The following is a 17,174-nucleotide window of genomic DNA, read 5'->3' as shown; positions in this document are numbered from 1 at the left end:
AAAGTAATGAAATGAAAATACAACTGTTCAAAAATTTTTGGATACAGGAAAGGTGGTCCTAAGTGGGAAATACATTGCAATACAAGCCTCTCTCAAAAAATTGGGAAAAAACTCAAATTCAAAAGCTAACCTTCCTTTAGGAAATGGAGAAATACAAGCAAATAAAGCCTAAACCAAGCAGGAGAAGAGAAATAATAAGGATTTGGGTAGAACTCAAGGAAATAGAGATCAGAATAATTGTAGAACAGATCTACAAAACCAGGAGCTGGTTGTTTGAAGGAATTAATAAGATAGACAAACCCCTAACAGTCTTATTAAAGGAGTATGGGTCACTTCAACCAGTCAGAAGACCAAGGCCCTGAGCACATTTAGTGTCTTTCAGTACAGGGCAGTGTCTCAAGGGCTCTTGTATCCTGGGAATATGACAGTATGTATTAATAAAATATTTGTGAATATTCTTAAAAAAAGAAAAGACTTATTAAAAAGAAGAAAAAGACTCAAATTAATAAAATCATGAATTAAAGAGGAGAGATCACAACCTATACCAAGAAAATACAAATTATTTTAAATATGTATTATGAGCAAGTATATACCAACAAATTAGGCAATCTGGTAGAAATGGATGCATTCCTGGAAACTTATAAATTACCAAAACTAATTCAGGAAGAAATAGAAAACTTGTACAGAACAATAACCAGCAAAGAAAGTAAAGCAGTCATCTAAAACCTCCCAAGAAACAAAAGTATAAGGCCAAGTGGCTTCCTGGGGGAATTCTAACAAATATTTTAAGAAGAGATAATATCTATTTTACTAAAACTGTTTCAAAATATAGAAATGGAAAGAAAACTTCTAAAATCTATGAGGCAAGCATTACCTTGATCCTGAAACCAGAATTCAATGACTCTACCAAAAAGGAGCATTACAGACTAATATCCCTTTTGAACATGTCTGCAAAAAATTCTCACCAAGATACTAGCCATAGGATCCAACAGTATATTAACATTATTCACCACGACCAGGTGAGATTTATCCCTGTGATGCAAGGGTAGTTCAACCTTAATAAATCAATCAATGTGATAGATCACATTAATAAAAGAAAAGACAAGAACCATATAATCCTCTCAATTGATGTAGAGAAAGCAATACATCATCGTTTCCTGATTAAAACTCTTCAAAGTGTAGGGATAAAGGAAACATTCCTCAATATCATAAAATCCATCTTGAAAAGCCCACAGCAAATACTACTCTCTCTCTCTCTCTCTCTCTCTCTCTCTCTTTTTTTTTTTTTTTTGCAAATACTGTTCTCATGGAGAAAAACTGAGATCTTTTCCCCTAAGGTCAAGATCAGGACAAAGATGCCCACTCTCACCACTGTCATTCAACATAGTTCTAGAAGTCCTAGCCTCAGCAATTAGACAACAACAACAAAAAAATAAAAATAAAAGGCATTCAAACTGGCAAAAAAGAAATCAAACTCCCACCCTTTGCAGATGCCATGATATTATATATGAGATCCCAAAAGACTCCGCCCCCAAATTGCTAGAACTCATATAGGAATTCAAAAGTAGGATGCAACATATCATGTCATTGATTTGGACTTTCTAAAGAGGCGAATTAAGGGCACAGTTTGAAGGCATTCATTGTCTCTTTTATCAACATATATTAATTTAAAAGCAGAATATTTTTTTCCTCATTAGTGGACTAAGTTTTGAACATAGATACACATCCTTAGTATAAAAGCTATAGGTTTTTAAATTTAGAAAGTTCTATATTCAAGTCCTAGTTAATTTACTTTTTAACTTTGTGATTCGGTAATTCACCTAACATTGTGATTCTGTAATTTGGTATCCTTATCTGTAAAATGAGGATGAAAAGAGCTATGTAAACAGGGATTTCAAAGTTTAAATATATTATTACTCTTAAGAATAAAACAATGGTGGGCAGCCCTGGTGCCTTAGCGGTTTAGCGCCGCCTTCAGCCCAGGGTGTGATCCTGGAGAACGGGGATCAAGTCCCACGTCGGGTTCCCTGCATGGAGCCTGCTTCTCCCTCTGCCTGTGTCTCTGCCTCTCTGTCTCTCTGTCTCTCTGTCTCTCTGTCTCTCTCTCTCTCTGTCATGAATAAATAAATAAAATCTTAAAAAAAAAGAATAAAACAATGGCAAGCATACGTATGCCACTTTGTCCATATTTGTAATATTTGTTTTATGTAGGAAATTAAAACAGTACTTGAAAGTTTATTTCTTTCAAATATTTGACTTGTAAATGGTAAAAAACCATGAGACAGATCTTTATAGATGAGTAAAATTGGGACTCTTCTGCAAACACTTACAGCTATTAAATACAGCTCCCCCCTACAAAATATTTTCATTCTCATAAGGAAACTCATGTCTCACTTACTGTTGGCTAGTCTACAGTTATAATAGAATCATTGTTTTTTCACTGTTCGTGAAATATTTTGTAGGGCAACTTCCTAGCAATACCTATATGTTGCTTCCTAATACATCTCCTTATTCAATATATAAAACAGCCCAAAGTAGGACATGATGGGAAAAAAAGTTCGTAGATTCCCATAACATTTTTGGTTTTGCATGTTAAAGGTATTCTTATAATACAGAAGATAAAAAAAAAAAAAGTACAAGTGGATTCAGAGTTAATCAAACTATGACGTTTGAGATTTATGTCAGAAGGGTAACCTTTTTCCTACTCGAAATAGGCCACCTGAAGCCTTCTTTTCTTTATAAATGAAGACAATGCTTTACAGTTCTAAAATGCTTAATTTCAAGTGACTTATATAAGTTAACTCAGATTTTAAATTACTTATTTTTAACTAGAAGCAGGCTGAATTTTTGACTTAGGCATAAAAATAGATTTTTACTATGTAGAAGGCAGCCTAAGTTGAATTATTTATATGTAAAATGAGTTTTACTCTCCCAAGAGCATAGAATTCACACTGTATTTTCATGTAGGTATTTCTTTTATATATGATTTTACTTATAGTACCATATACCAGTTCTCATACTTTTTGTGGTAATTAAAGGTACATTAAAAAGATCTAGGGTATTGTTACAAAAGAAAAAAAATATATCTGTTCAATTTAAAAATATCTGAAAGTCTTCCCAGAGAATGTGCTTTTCAAGAAGCTACTTTCTTACAATTTTTTTTTTTTGAAAGTGCATCTTTTTCAGTTTGGGAGCCGTTTGAATCTCTATGCAATGTTTAAAAAGTCTCTTTTCAGAAACCAGTTCTTTCTTTTCTTGCCAGGGTAGTTACATTTGCAATAATAGGACATTGGTTCAAATAAATGTATGATACGCAGAAAGGGACGAAAACAAGATATAAGGCTCTGGATTACGTGGCAGATTCAATATGAAAACATGGAAAATAATTTATTTTTTTTGGAAAATAATTTAAAGAGTTAAACAACTCATTTCTTTTCCAATTTTTTAGTGGTAAAATACACATAACATAAAATTTATTCATTAACAATTATTAAGTATACAGTTTGGCTGTATTCAGTACATTCATAATGTTGTGCTACCATTACCACTATGTCTTTAAAACTCCTTTCATCTTGTAGAACTGAAACTTTATACCTATTTACACAAAAACTTTCCATTCCCTTCTCCCTTAGCCCCGAACTCCACCATTCTCCTATCTCTATGATTTTGACTACTCTCAGCATTTCATTTAAGTGGATTCATATAGTATTTGTTTTATCATAACTGGCTTATTTCACTTAGCATAGCATCCTCAAAGTTCATCCATATTGTACCATATGTCAAAATTTCCTTCATTCTTATGACTGAATAATATTTCATTGTATGTATGCATCACATTTCTTGTCCATTCATCCATCAATAAACACTTAGGTTGCTTCCATGTTTTAGCTATTGAGAATAATGATACTATGAACCTGAGAGTACAAATATCTCTTCAAGACCCTGCTTTCAATTTTTTGAGACATATAGTCTTAAGTGCAAATGTTGGGTTACATCATAATTCTGTTTTCTTTCTTTCATTCTTACTTTTTTCTTTCTGTTTCTTTCTTTTCTTTCTTTCTTTCTTTCTTTCTTTCTTTCTTTCTTTCTTTCTTTCTTCTTTCTTCTTTTTTTCTTTCTTTCTTTCTTTCTTCTTTCTTTCTTTCTTCTTTTCTTTTCTTTCTTTTCTTTTCTTTTCTTTTCTTTTCTTTTCTTTTCTTTTCTTTCTTTTTTTTCTTTTCTTTTCTTTTCTTTTCTTTTCTTTTCTTTTCTTTTCTTTTCTTTTCTTTTTTTTCTTTTCTTCTTTCTTTTTTTTCCCACCATGCTGTTTTCTATATACCAGCTATACCTTATAACAGTGGTACTGAAGGGTTCCAGTTTGTCAGGTCCTTGCAAACACTTGTTATTTCTAGCTATTTTTGATGGTAACCTTTCTAATTAGTATGAGATGGTATCTCAGTGTAGTTTTGATATTTATTTTCCATAATGATTGGTGATGTTGATTATCTTTTCATGAACTTACTGAGCACTTATATTTTCTTTGGAAAAATGTGTGATCAAATTCTTTGTCCATTTTTGAACTAAGATTATTTTTTGTTGAGTGTTTTTTTAAGATTTTATTCATTCATGAGAAAGACAAAGAGACACACAGAGAGAGGCAGAGACACAGGCAGAGGAAGAAGCAGGCTTCATGCAAGGAGCCTGATGTGGGACTCGATCCTGGGACTCTAGGATCATGGCCTGGGCCAAAGGCAGGTGCTAAATCGCTGAGCCACCCAGAGATCCCTATTTTTTGTTGAGTTTTAAGAGTTCCCTGTATATCTGGATATTAATTTATCAGATATATGATTTACACATATTTTGTGAGTCTCTTGCACACAGTATATAGTTAGATCTTTTTTTTTTTAAGCCACTTTGCCAAATTCTTTTGACTGGAGAGTTTATAACATTTACATATGAAATAATTACTAAGAAGGGACTTCTGTCATTTTGCTATTTGTTTTCTTTGAGTCTCAGTTTACTGTCTCTCATTTTTTGTATCACCGTCTTCTTTTTTGTGAAGTTGTTTTTTGGGTAACATTTAAAATTTTATATTTTAACATTTAAATATTTAAATTCCTTTCTCACTTACTTTTGTGTATATTCCATAGGTGTTATCTTTGTAGTCACCACATGGATTATATTTAACATCCTAAAGTTAAAACAGTCCACTTGAAATTTATAGCAGCTGTATTTTAATAATGTATAAACACTCTGTTCCTTTGTAACTCCATCCCCAGCTCTTTCAGTTGTTGATGCCACAAAATTACATTTATATTCATTGTGGTCCCAAAACATAAACTAATATTTTTAAAAAATATGTTAGTCTCTTAAATTATGTAGAAAACCAAACTTACAATAATACTAGCTTCTACACTGATAATTACTTTTTATAAAATATATATTAGTGTGTTAAATTATGTTGAAATTTTAAAAAGTGGAGTTAAAAATTATCATTACAATAATGCTGACTTTAATAATTGCCCATGTATTTACCTTTATCATGATATCTATTTCTTCATGTGGCTTTGAGGTGCTTATGACATGTCTTTCATTTCAACCTGCAGGACTCCCTTTTGCTTTTCTTGCAGAGTAGGTCTAATGATAATGAATACTCTCAACGTTTATCTGAGTATATCTTAATTTTTACCTTAATTTTGCCTGCTGAGTCTGTCCTCCAAAAATTCTAATGAGAAGTCTGTTGATAATACTATTGAGGATACCTTGCGTTATGAGTGTGTTCTCTCTTGCTGCTTTCAAGATTTTTTCTCTGTGTGTTTGGCTTTTGAAATTTTGATTATAATGTTTTTTGGTGAGTCTCTTTGAGTTCTTTGTTGGAGTTCACTGAATTGCTTGGTTGTTTATATCTGTCTTTTACCAAATTTTGGACATTTTAAGCTAATCTTGCCACAGTTATTCTTTTTTTTCCTTTCTTTCTCTCTTCCTTTGAGAATCCCACAATGTGTGTGTTGGTCTTCTTGATGTTGTCTCACAGGTCCCTTAGATTCTGTTCACTTTTCTTCAGTACTTTTTTTTTTTTTTCTTTCCTTCTTTTTTTCTCAGACTTGGTAATCTCCATTGTTATATCTTTAAGGTCACTGACTCTTTCTTTTGCCAGCTCTTTGAGTCCTTCTAGGGAATTTTTCATTTCTATTCCTGTACTTTTCAGCTCCATAATTTGTTTTTGTTTTCTCTTTAGGTTTCAATACCTTTGTTGGTATTGCAATTTGCCCCTCAATTGTTTTGCCCCTCTTGACTTTATTCACATCTTTTTTTAGTTCAGTGATCATCTTTAAGGCAGCTGTTTTAAAATCTTTCTCTGGGATCCCTGGGTGGCGCAGTGGTTTGGCGCTTGCCTTTGGCCCAGGGCGTGATCCTGGAGACCTGGGATCGAATCCTACATCAGGCTCCCGGTGCATGGAGCCTGCTTCTCCCTCTGCCTATGTCTCTGCCTCTCTCTCTCTCTCTCTCTGTGACTATCATAAATAAATAAAAATTAAAAAAAAAATTTTAAATCTTTCTCTAATAGCCCTACCACTAGGTCTTTTTTTCTGGGATGATTTCTGTTGACTTAAATTTTTCCTTTAGGGCTTCTGAGTGTCTCAGTCATTTAAGCATCTGCCTTCAGCTTAGGTCATGACCTCAATATCCTGGGATCCAGGCCCACATCAGGCTCCCTGTTCAGTGGGGAGCCTGTTTCTCCCTCTCCCTCTGCCTGCCATTCCCCTTGCTTGTGGTCTCTTTCTCTCTGTCCCTGTCAAATAAATAAATAAAATCTTTAAATTGTTCCATAAAATGGACCATATTTTCCTCTTTTCTTCAAATACCATATGATTTTTTTTGTTGTTGTTGAAAACTGGTTATTCAACCAAAAAGTAGAGTAACTCTGGAAGTCACATTCTCCTTTTTTTTTTCTCAGAACTTGTTGTTTTTTGTTTCTGTTTTGTTTTTAATTATTATAGGTCATCTCCCTTTAGGATCTGCCTGAAATGTAAATTTAAGGTCTTTTCAGTTCTTGTCCCGACCTGTGTCTTTTTCTAGGCATGTACATTGACATTTTCAATTTTCCTGTATATATAGCTGCTTTTCAATGTCCTGGTTGGTAATTTTGGCTCCCAAAGGAGAAAAAAGAGAAAAATGAAGGGGGAAAATATGAGTGGTGACTCTAAGTCTTTTGGAAGTCCCTTCAGCGAGAGAGGGAGGGGCTTGCAATAGGGGAGGGGAATGCAGCAAGAGTGGTTCCCTGTCTCTTTTCCTACCTCAAAATCAGAAGCAACAGTCAGCCATCTGAGCCAGAGCACAGATCCCTTGTGTTTAGAGGACAGAATTCTTTTTGCCTATCCTGGCTCCCATAAGCTGTATATGCATGGTGTTCCTAGAAAGGCTTAAAATTATAGCTGCCTACCAAATGGCTAAGAGGTTAAAGATGGTTAGTTGTTATTGTCCTAAAGGCTGAAATTGACCAAAATTTACTACAGTTTATCCTCTAAGCCTTTCTTTGGAATTTGCAATCCTTTAATATATTTCAGACTTCCAAAATAGTTACATCAAACAGAATCTACCAATACAATTATTGTCTAGATAGGGAAACAAATTCCTTGTGCTTCCCATTCCACCATCTTCCTAGAATTCTCTGTAAATAGTGATATTTTAAAAAAATATTTATTTATATATTTTGGAGATAGAGCATGTGTGCACATGCCAGTTGGGGCAGGGGCAGAGGAAGAGAATCTTCAAGCAAACTCCCCACTTAGCATAAAGTCTTATATGGGGCTCAATCCCATGACCCATGAGATCATGACCTGAGCTGAAACCAAGAGTGAGTCGCTCAACTGACTGTGCCACCCAAGTGCTCCAATAGTGCTATTTTAGTAAAGAAAAAATATAGATTATTAATCTCTCAATATTTAGTGATCTTTTAAAAATTACCAACAATTCTTATTAGAAGAGCTGATGTGTAATATTTATTCCCCAAACACTAGACTTACATAAAAATGCATAATCTATCCAGGGATGATCTATATTCCAACATTAAATGATTATGTTAAATATTAGCTTCCTATTACCTCCACATGGATGAGTCAGATTCCTTAAGCAGCCTACATTTCCTTTTGCTCCACAGACATCTGGAAAACATACAGCAAAGTCAGATATTCAAGTGAAAATATCAGTTCATAGGTGCTTTGGGTTTCTGTATAACTTTACAAGAATTCCAAATGAAATAAGAATTCAAATGTCATTGGAGAGTTGGGCTGAGTAAAAGGCCTGTCTTCAAATGAAGAACCCCTTCATGAATTTCACTTATCTCACACTGTGATGGAATGTTACTACATAAATTCCAACATAAATCCCCTTGTCTGAAATCATAGGTATAGTCATTGAAAATTTGGATTTTTGGTCTATGATTTGCTCTTATCTTAAGTTACTTTATGATAATATTTTGAGAAAAATGAAAATATAAAGGTATCTACAATATATTTTTTAAAAATATTATAATATACTTTCAAGTATTTATGTATAATCATTTTAATGGTTTGCATGGAATTTTATGTCTTTATATCTTTCCACACCATATTCCTAACTAATTCCTTCTGTGATCTTGACACTATCTTCTTTGAACTGATTATCTTTAAAACAAGAATGATGCTTACGTATAAACTAGATAATTATGGTGGATAAAGTGGAAGTTAATATTGTAATGTACTTCAGACTCAGAAAAAAGTGCTAAGTAATCTTTAGACACTGGGAGATAATGAACTTGTTAGTTTCTATACCTGGTCACAATTATTAGAGACCTTTAATATATAAATGACTTTGGTATTGTCATTCTATCAGATTCATTAGTCCCTTAAATGAAAAATATCTAATTCCTTAAAAAATGAAAGTCTTGAGATTCATTCTGAACCCTGCATTTAAGAACATATCGAAGTGCATATGTTACCAGAGTCCACTTAACATTCCTCGAAAGTAACTGTAAAAATTGTCATTTAATCTAGGGTTTAAAAATTTACTTCAATTTAATTCATTATATATGAGGTTATTGAAAAAGAAAAATTAAACATAAATTTGAGTAAAAATTGTGTAAATACTTGAACTAAACTACTCTTTAAATAGTATAGCATAAATCATTGTGGTAAATATTGCATCTAAAAATTACGCAAAAAATATTATTTGAAGACTTTAAAAAAAATTTTAGAATATTTTATTTATTTATTCATGAGAGACACACAGAGAGCGAGGAAGAGAGAGAGAGAGACAGAGGGAGAAGCAAGCTCCCCGCAGGGAGCCCAATGTGGGACTCAATCCTAGACCAGGGATCACACCCTGAGCTGAAGGCAGACGCTCAACCACTGAGCCACCTAGGCGTCCCTTACTTTTTTTTTTTTTTATGATATTCACATACACAGAAAGAGAGAGAGAGAGAGAGAGAGAGAGAGGGAGAGAGGCAGAGACACAGGCAGAGGGAGAAGCAGGCTCCATGCACCAGGGAGCCCAACCCCTCGATCCTGGGTCTCCAGGATTGCGCCCTGGGCCAAAGGCAGGTGCTAAACCACTGTGCCACCCAGGGATCCCCGTCCCTTACTTTTATAAGCTAGTCCTAGTTAATAAATCTTTCTCCAACAACAAAAAAAATTAACGTATTTGAGAATTTTAACATTCAAATACAATTTTTATTGTGAAAGTCAAGAAAATTAAAATATTCCTATTATTTGATAATATAGAAATTTATAATAATGAATATATTGCCATATATTAAGCTCACAATTTTTTAAGGAAGGTTTGAAACTGAGAGCTGTGAATTCTGTGAGTCATTACTAGCTTTGGATTTGCAAAAGGTTAATTAATCTGAGCCTCATTTTTCATCAGAGGTTTTTCATCAAAACTGAATGACATAATACCAGTTAACCACTTAGTACAGTGCTTATTACTCACACATGTTAGTTGCTTTCACTATTATTATTTCAATTATTATGAACTTGATAGAAACACAACAGATTAAAGATGTCTCTGATTCAAAGTAATATTTGCTAATTGTTCATGAATTTGGTGTATATCCAGCATTTCCTTTCCAATATTTAGAGTTATTGTTTTGATTTGCTTCTTTAGTCAGAGTGTGAAGGTTTAGATAAGGTAAACTGAGGAAAATACATCTTTTGGTGAAAGGAGAAAGAGTTCTAAAAACCCTACTTCATGCCTGTCAGGATATCACCACAGAACATACTGGTAATATTTCTGTTGAATGAGAAGGGACTATGGAAAACATTGTAATACAGAATTAATTTGTGGAAGCTATCTCGATGTAATTAGTATTATCTGGACAGATAGTTGTATATCTGTGTATGTATGTATACATACACACATACTATCTTAATTGTAATAATATCCCACTGGAAGAGTAGTCTAGATGCTCAATTAGAGATGCCAAATGGTATAGAAAATGCTTATTTCATTTGCTTACAATTCTGTTCATTTCTCTTGCTGTCTAAAAGTATGGAACACGTTTAACCTTCTTTCTTCTTTGAACTGAGAGCAATTTAAGTAGAGGGTGAAATACAGGGGAAATCTGATTTTTGAAGTGTTTATAATGTCTTTAGTTATTTGTGCCTATTTGAAGTGTATGTACAATTTTTACTGACATAGTGTGTATATCATTAATAGATGATATATTTTATATTAGTAGATGATATATTTTAACAAAAAAGGTTAAAGATCTTTTAATTTGGATATTTGTAAATCACACAGCTAATGTATATTCAGAGTGCATTATTTAAATTAAAAAAACCCCACCTACTTGTGAATAGTAGCATCTAAAACAATGAATATATACAATGATTTAACAAATCTGAATAGCTCTAAAGAGCTATAATCCCTACTCTGACCACTCAGTTGTCCCAAAGCAGAGGGTTTTGCTTTTTTTCTTTATTTAACCTCATAAGTTAAATTGTTAATGCCTCTAGGGCAGATGCAATTCATTTTATGTGAAAATAGTCTTATGTTCAAGTTTTGCTTGATTCTTTAATTTTCAGTACTTCATAGCTTATAGTAAATGAATATGATATGTTAATCACCAGAGGTAATGCTAGTTTTTGAGTGTGTATATTTTTACACACAAACATAAGTACATATATAGATGAATGACATGGTGTATTATATATTTAATATATATATACATACATACATATATCTGACATTATATGTATGTATGTTTTTTCCTAAAGTAAATGCTTGAAATGAAAAAGAAAAGCATAATCTGGAAGAAATAGCTCCAAATTTGAAACTACCAAACCTACATTCCTTCTCCATTCCTTCTAACTTTTGGCTGTGTAATTTTGTTCAAATCACTTAACTCTTTTCACTATATTTTCTGAAGAAATGGAGTTTGTGTATACCACCTTTAAGATTTCTTTCAGCTCTAAGTCTACGAAATCTCCAGTTACCCAGTTCCGTTGTCAACTTTAATATGTTCTGATTCAACATGTAATAGATTTCAACTGCCTTGTCGGCAAATTATTTGTTAAGAAACAAAGAGGCTTGATTTTAATTATCTGTGTTAAGGGAAGGGTATTTTGAGGGGTGGTTTGCTGGATGCATGGATGTATGGGAAAGAAAAAATAAAAGAGGAAAACATGCACAGAGGGCAAAGCCAAGAGAGTATATTCTGTTGCCTCAAAGAAAACTAAAGAGTCATTTCATAGGGCACTTTTGAAAAGTTTATTCCTTTTTTAAAAAGATTTATTTATTTATTTATTTATTTATTTATTTATTTATTCATGAGAGACACAAAGAGAGAGGCAGAGACAGAGGCAGGAGGAAGAAGCAGGCTCCATGCAGCAAGCCCGATATGGGACCTGATCCCGGATTCTGGGATCATGCCCTGAGCCAAAGGCAGACACTCAACCGCTGAGCCACCCAGGTGTCTGCTTTCAATTTTTAGAATTATTTATTTTAAAGGGTTTTTTTGTATATTAGTTATATGAAATGTGATATAGAGATCTAAGAATTCCAACTGTAGAAAAATTTCAAGACATATATCAAAACATTTCTCAATATTTTTAGGGAAAACTCTGAGCAAGTTGAAGACATTTTCCTCCATTATCTTACCAGCTGAACAATGTTTCCTCCACTTGCTGCTTATATGTGTAAGAAAAAAAATTAAATATTCAAACTAAAAATACAAGTGCATGATTAATACTTTGCTGAATAATTTGAGTATTCTGGAGTCATGATAATGCCTGTGATAATAAATTCACTGGCAAGTACATTAGAAAGTCTACTTTTCTTTTAATTTAGAGTTAGTTGTAACTCAATTTTTTACTCCTGTCTTTGAATCTAGTTATCCTGTTTTATAATATTATGTCCAACCAAACATAAGGAAAGACTTATCAATTACTATTTATTGACTATCTAATATATCCAGGCTCCCTGTTATACACTGAAAGTATAAAAATACTTTTATATATTTTATATAGTTGTTATAATTTCTATGCTAGTGAGACAAGCATCCATCCATCCATGATGGAGACAATACCCTGAATAAAGGCTTGAAGGTAAAAATTCTTCTAAGCTTAATGTTTCTTAAAGCTTCTAATGTTTTTGAGAATTATGGAGTTGATCAGGTTAGTTGCTTCTAATAATGTTTTATTTAGCAAACATATTTGTAAATATTAATTTGTGTAAAATAATTTTATAGTATAAAATACTGACTTGTACAGAACACTACACAACAAGCAAAAAAAGATGACATCAGGGTAGTTTTAACATTACCATAAACTGTAATTCTTTACTTTCTAAGATATAAGAATACAAGTAAACATGATGTAGCTTGTATTTAAAAACATATATGTGGGATGCATTGGTGACTCGGTTGGTTAAGTGCCCAACTATTAATTTCAGCTCAGGTCATGATCTCAGGGTTGTTGGATCAAGCTCCAAGATGGGCTTCATGCTAAGTCTGCCTGGGATTCCATTTCTCTTCACTCTGCCTCTCCCCCTTACATGCTCTCTCTCTCTCTAATTTTTTTTAGAATCTCTTTTTAAAATATTTTATTTATTTATTCATGAGACACACAGAGAGAGGCAGAAACATAGGCAGAGGGAGAAGCAGGCTTCCTGTGAGAAGTCTGATGTGGGACGCGATCCAGGACCCCGGGGTCATGACCTGAGCCAAAGGCAGGTGCTCAACCACTGAGGCACCCAGACATCCCTAAAAATAAATAAAATAATTAAAAACAAAATAAAACATGTATGCACCTGGCTTGTGTATGTCACTCTCTTTGTATAAGGATAAGAAAATCCTTTATCCCCCCTCATGGATGGAACAGATCATCAGTCCCTATAATGGACATGACTGATTACAAATTGGTATAATGGGAATATTTAGGAGGTGTTTCTTATCTGCTTTAGTGCTTGGTTATTCTTCCTTCCATTTTGACCAGTGTGAATTGTAGTGTATAATCTGCTGATCACATTTTGTGTGTGCGTGTGTGTAAGTGGTGGAAGAATTATTTCATCCTCACAATAAGTTTAATCTGCATTTCTCCTCAAGGTTGTAAAATTAAACTAAAAAAAAAAAACTAAACTAAAAACTAAAAAAAGTAAAGATCATAAAAATAGCTGGGAAAGAACAAGATGCTGCGACATCATGTTAACTCTATAGTTAGGAATGTTGCATTTATGGGTAGTTTTAAGTCGAGGAACTTTATAAATTTCAGAAAAAGTAAATCTAAGATATTTGATACTAGATTAGGCTGGTAATATGTGTATAGATAGAAAGGATAAGGAGATGGCATTTCTATGCTACTGAAAGTGCATGAAATAAGAAAAGAACCATTTTTGTGAGGTTCTGCCTATGGATCTTACTGAGCTGTTTTCAAAATACTTGTGCTTAATACAAAATGCTGCATATACTCTTTTGGTTAAAAGCCAAATCTAAGATGCGATTTTATAGGTAAATGGAAAAAGTAAACAAGTAACTGGATTTGAAGTGTTAATAGTATTTCTTGTTGTTTGGTTATACTCTGTACAGTAAGATGAAACGTTTCTTCTCTGTACTTCTTGCTGTTTGCAGAAAGATGAACTACTTCTTTTGTGCGTTTCCTTTCAGTGTATCTTAATTCAGCATGGAATGACTAATTCGCTATCATTTCTATAGGTTTCTGCTATTTCTTAAGTCAGGTTTAATGTTTAAGGCAGTCTTAAGTGTTCTCTCAGGTAACAGTAAAATGATTCCATTAAAAATGTGGTACTGATACTCAGCAGAAGTCAGTAATATCACCTCCTTTAAAACAATGGTGGTTAGAAACTTTTCTTTTAAAAGACCCATTTAGAATCCATGACAAGCTAATGTACCTTTATACAAACATACATCACTTTTTTGTGAGTAGACATTTAGATTATCTGGTTTAAAATGAATTGATTATTTCACTTCCAATTACAGTTACATTTGTATCACACTTTCCAACAAAGTGCCAAAGAAATTTGTATATCTGAATCTGATAGTATTTTATTTCCATGTAATGATTAATCTAGATTCTCACAATTATGACAAATTAAAACGAGTCTTCATGACTATGACTTAAAATGAGCAAAATACATCTAATACTTATTGTCTAAAAAATTTCACAAAAAGTTTCTTTTTTTTAGATTTTATTTATTTATTCAAGAGAGGCAGAGATATAGGCAGAGAGAGAAGCAAGCTACAATGCAGGGAGTCCTATTTGGGACTTGATCCCCGGACCCCAGGATCATGCCCTGGGCCAAAAGCAGGCACTCAACCACCAAGCCACCTAGGTGTCCCACAAAAACAGTTTCTGAAGTAGATTTCAATCTGATTCAGAAGTGATACACAAGGTCAAAAGTTAACCTCTATATTTTGTTTATATATATATATATATATATATATATATGATTTTATTTTATTTATTCATGAGAGAGAGAGACACAGAGACACAGTCAGAGGGAGAAGCAGGCTCCATGCAGGGAGCCTGTGGTGGGACTGGATCCCGGGTCTCCAGGATCACGCCCTGGGCTGAAGGCGGCGCTAAACCTCTGAGCCACCCAGGCTGCCCTATATTTTGATTATATTAATAAAATATTAAAATATCCTGACTGGGCACCTGGGTGGCTCAGTTAATTAAGCATCTGCCTTCAGCTCAGATCATGATCCCAAAGTCTTGGTATCAAGCCCTGAGTTGGGCTCTCTCCTCCGTGCGGAGCCTGCTCTCCCTCTGCCTTTGCCTGACAGTCCACCTAGTTGTGCACTCTCTCTCTTTCTCTCTCTGTCAAATAAATAAATAAAACAAAATAAAAATCCTGACTAATAGATATATAATAATATAATTGAGGAATACTTTATATATCAATTTAAAAAATTCTTCATCCTTTCCCATGCTCTTAGCCTCAGCAGATAATCAAAGTATACTTAGGAAATAGAAAGCAAGGGCTTGAAGAGGCTGTTCAAAGTTAGTAAAATCCATACAAATATAAGAGAGCAGAGACAAGAGAAAGCTAGGTTCACACAAAAGCCTGTTAGACACTTTGCTTTCTCTAGTGAAAATTAATAATTGTCTCCCCATCCTGAGGCCACCTAAGATGAAGAGGCAAAAGTAACCTGCCACACTTGTCAGAAATGGACAAAGTTCACCCTTGCTTTATCATGTATTAACTATAATAATGCATGTTTAATATCATGATCTGTCTTTCATTCGAAGGCTTTGGGCTTCAGTCATAAATGCATAAAATCAGCAGAAGTGTCATATAAAATGCCTGCTTCTATGTATACATATGAGTATAGATATAAACATATGTATATTTGTGTCTGTATATATAGCTTATGTCTATCTTTCTATATGTGTGTACATAGTACCTGTATTGTATTTACATATGGAAAAAAGACATTTTAATAAACACAATTTTATTTTTGTAATTACACACTATAGAGAATATTATAATCAAGAACAATATTATGTGTAGGGGGATACGTATATGGATATGTATGTGTAGTCATTTCTTTATTGTGTTATTGACCCTGGGATGTATGTCTCTTTTTGCCCAGAGGAAATTCATGTGGTTCACTCAAAAAGGCAAAAAGTACATTGTCCCAGTATTTATATTTTAAAAATAGACAATTTAAAAATGTGTTCCTGCTTAGAACTAGCAGAATCAGAATGAACACAAATAAAGCATATGTGGCCATATGGGAAAGAATCTCCCAGATTTTCAATGAAGTCCTCATAAAATACTTTTATTTCCTATGGGTAGAATTTCTGAAAGGCACTATCCCATAATGATTTAGAGCAGACATTGGAGTCAAGACTCTGGCCCTTGTTCCTTTGAAATATTCCTTGCACTGAAACTTAATTTTCATAACTGTATGTGTATATAGTAGTATGTGTATCACATAATAATTTTAAGGATTGAATGAAATTCTGCAATATAGAAAAATGATTATTAGAAAATGTTAAGTACTGTTGGGATTACAGCATGTAAAAATAAGAAAATGCTAAGATTTATCGAAAATTTACTATTTAGCAAAATTTATTTACATTTTACATGGATAATCTTACTTAATGTAGTTAATAACCCTTACAGGTAGATACTATTATTAGATTTTACAGATGATGAATTGAGGGTTTAGAATTTGAATCCCATGTTCAAGGTCCTATGCTTAACAAGTGGCGGTCAGAATTTGAAATCAATTTACTCCTAGAATGTGTTTAACCAATACCCTGCTGACATGCAATCATTCAAATAGAAGCTAGCCACAACTCTTATCATCATTATTATTGTATGTAAGTGTACAGGCCATAATTATCCACTAGGATTTTTGTTAATTCTTCAGGGAGTATTTCCCAAATTACCTCTCTCAAAGGCTTGTATGTGTCTAAATTTTCTATAAATATTATTAGATTTGCTACCATAAAAGATACTTAAACCCTTGTTAAAAATAAAAAGAAAGGAAGTAAAAAGAAAAATGAAAAATAAGATCACAATAGAAGTCTGATTTCCTTTACACTGTGTGAATGGCTCTCAAGAAGTTTCCTGATTTTATCTCCTATTATTTAGAAAAATATTCTTCAAACTATGAACTCCTAAAGATACCATGATATGAAACATCTAAAGTATTAGTCACTTTGTTCTGCAAAAGCTTTTTGGAC

At 33.2% G+C, this 17,174-nt stretch overlaps 1 protein-coding gene across 3 annotated transcripts in view; it reads left to right on the top strand.

The window, feature by feature from the left end:
* GRID2 (glutamate ionotropic receptor delta type subunit 2) overlaps positions 1–17,174 on the top strand; it is a 1,472,825-nt gene that overhangs the window by 291,292 nt on the left and 1,164,359 nt on the right. The gene's annotated exons all lie outside the window — the stretch shown is intronic.

Source organism: Vulpes vulpes, chromosome 4 (assembly GCF_048418805.1).
Source record: "Vulpes vulpes isolate BD-2025 chromosome 4, VulVul3, whole genome shotgun sequence".
NCBI lineage: Eukaryota > Metazoa > Chordata > Mammalia > Carnivora > Canidae > Vulpes > Vulpes vulpes.
This window is presented reverse-complemented; position numbering and strand designations above follow the sequence as displayed.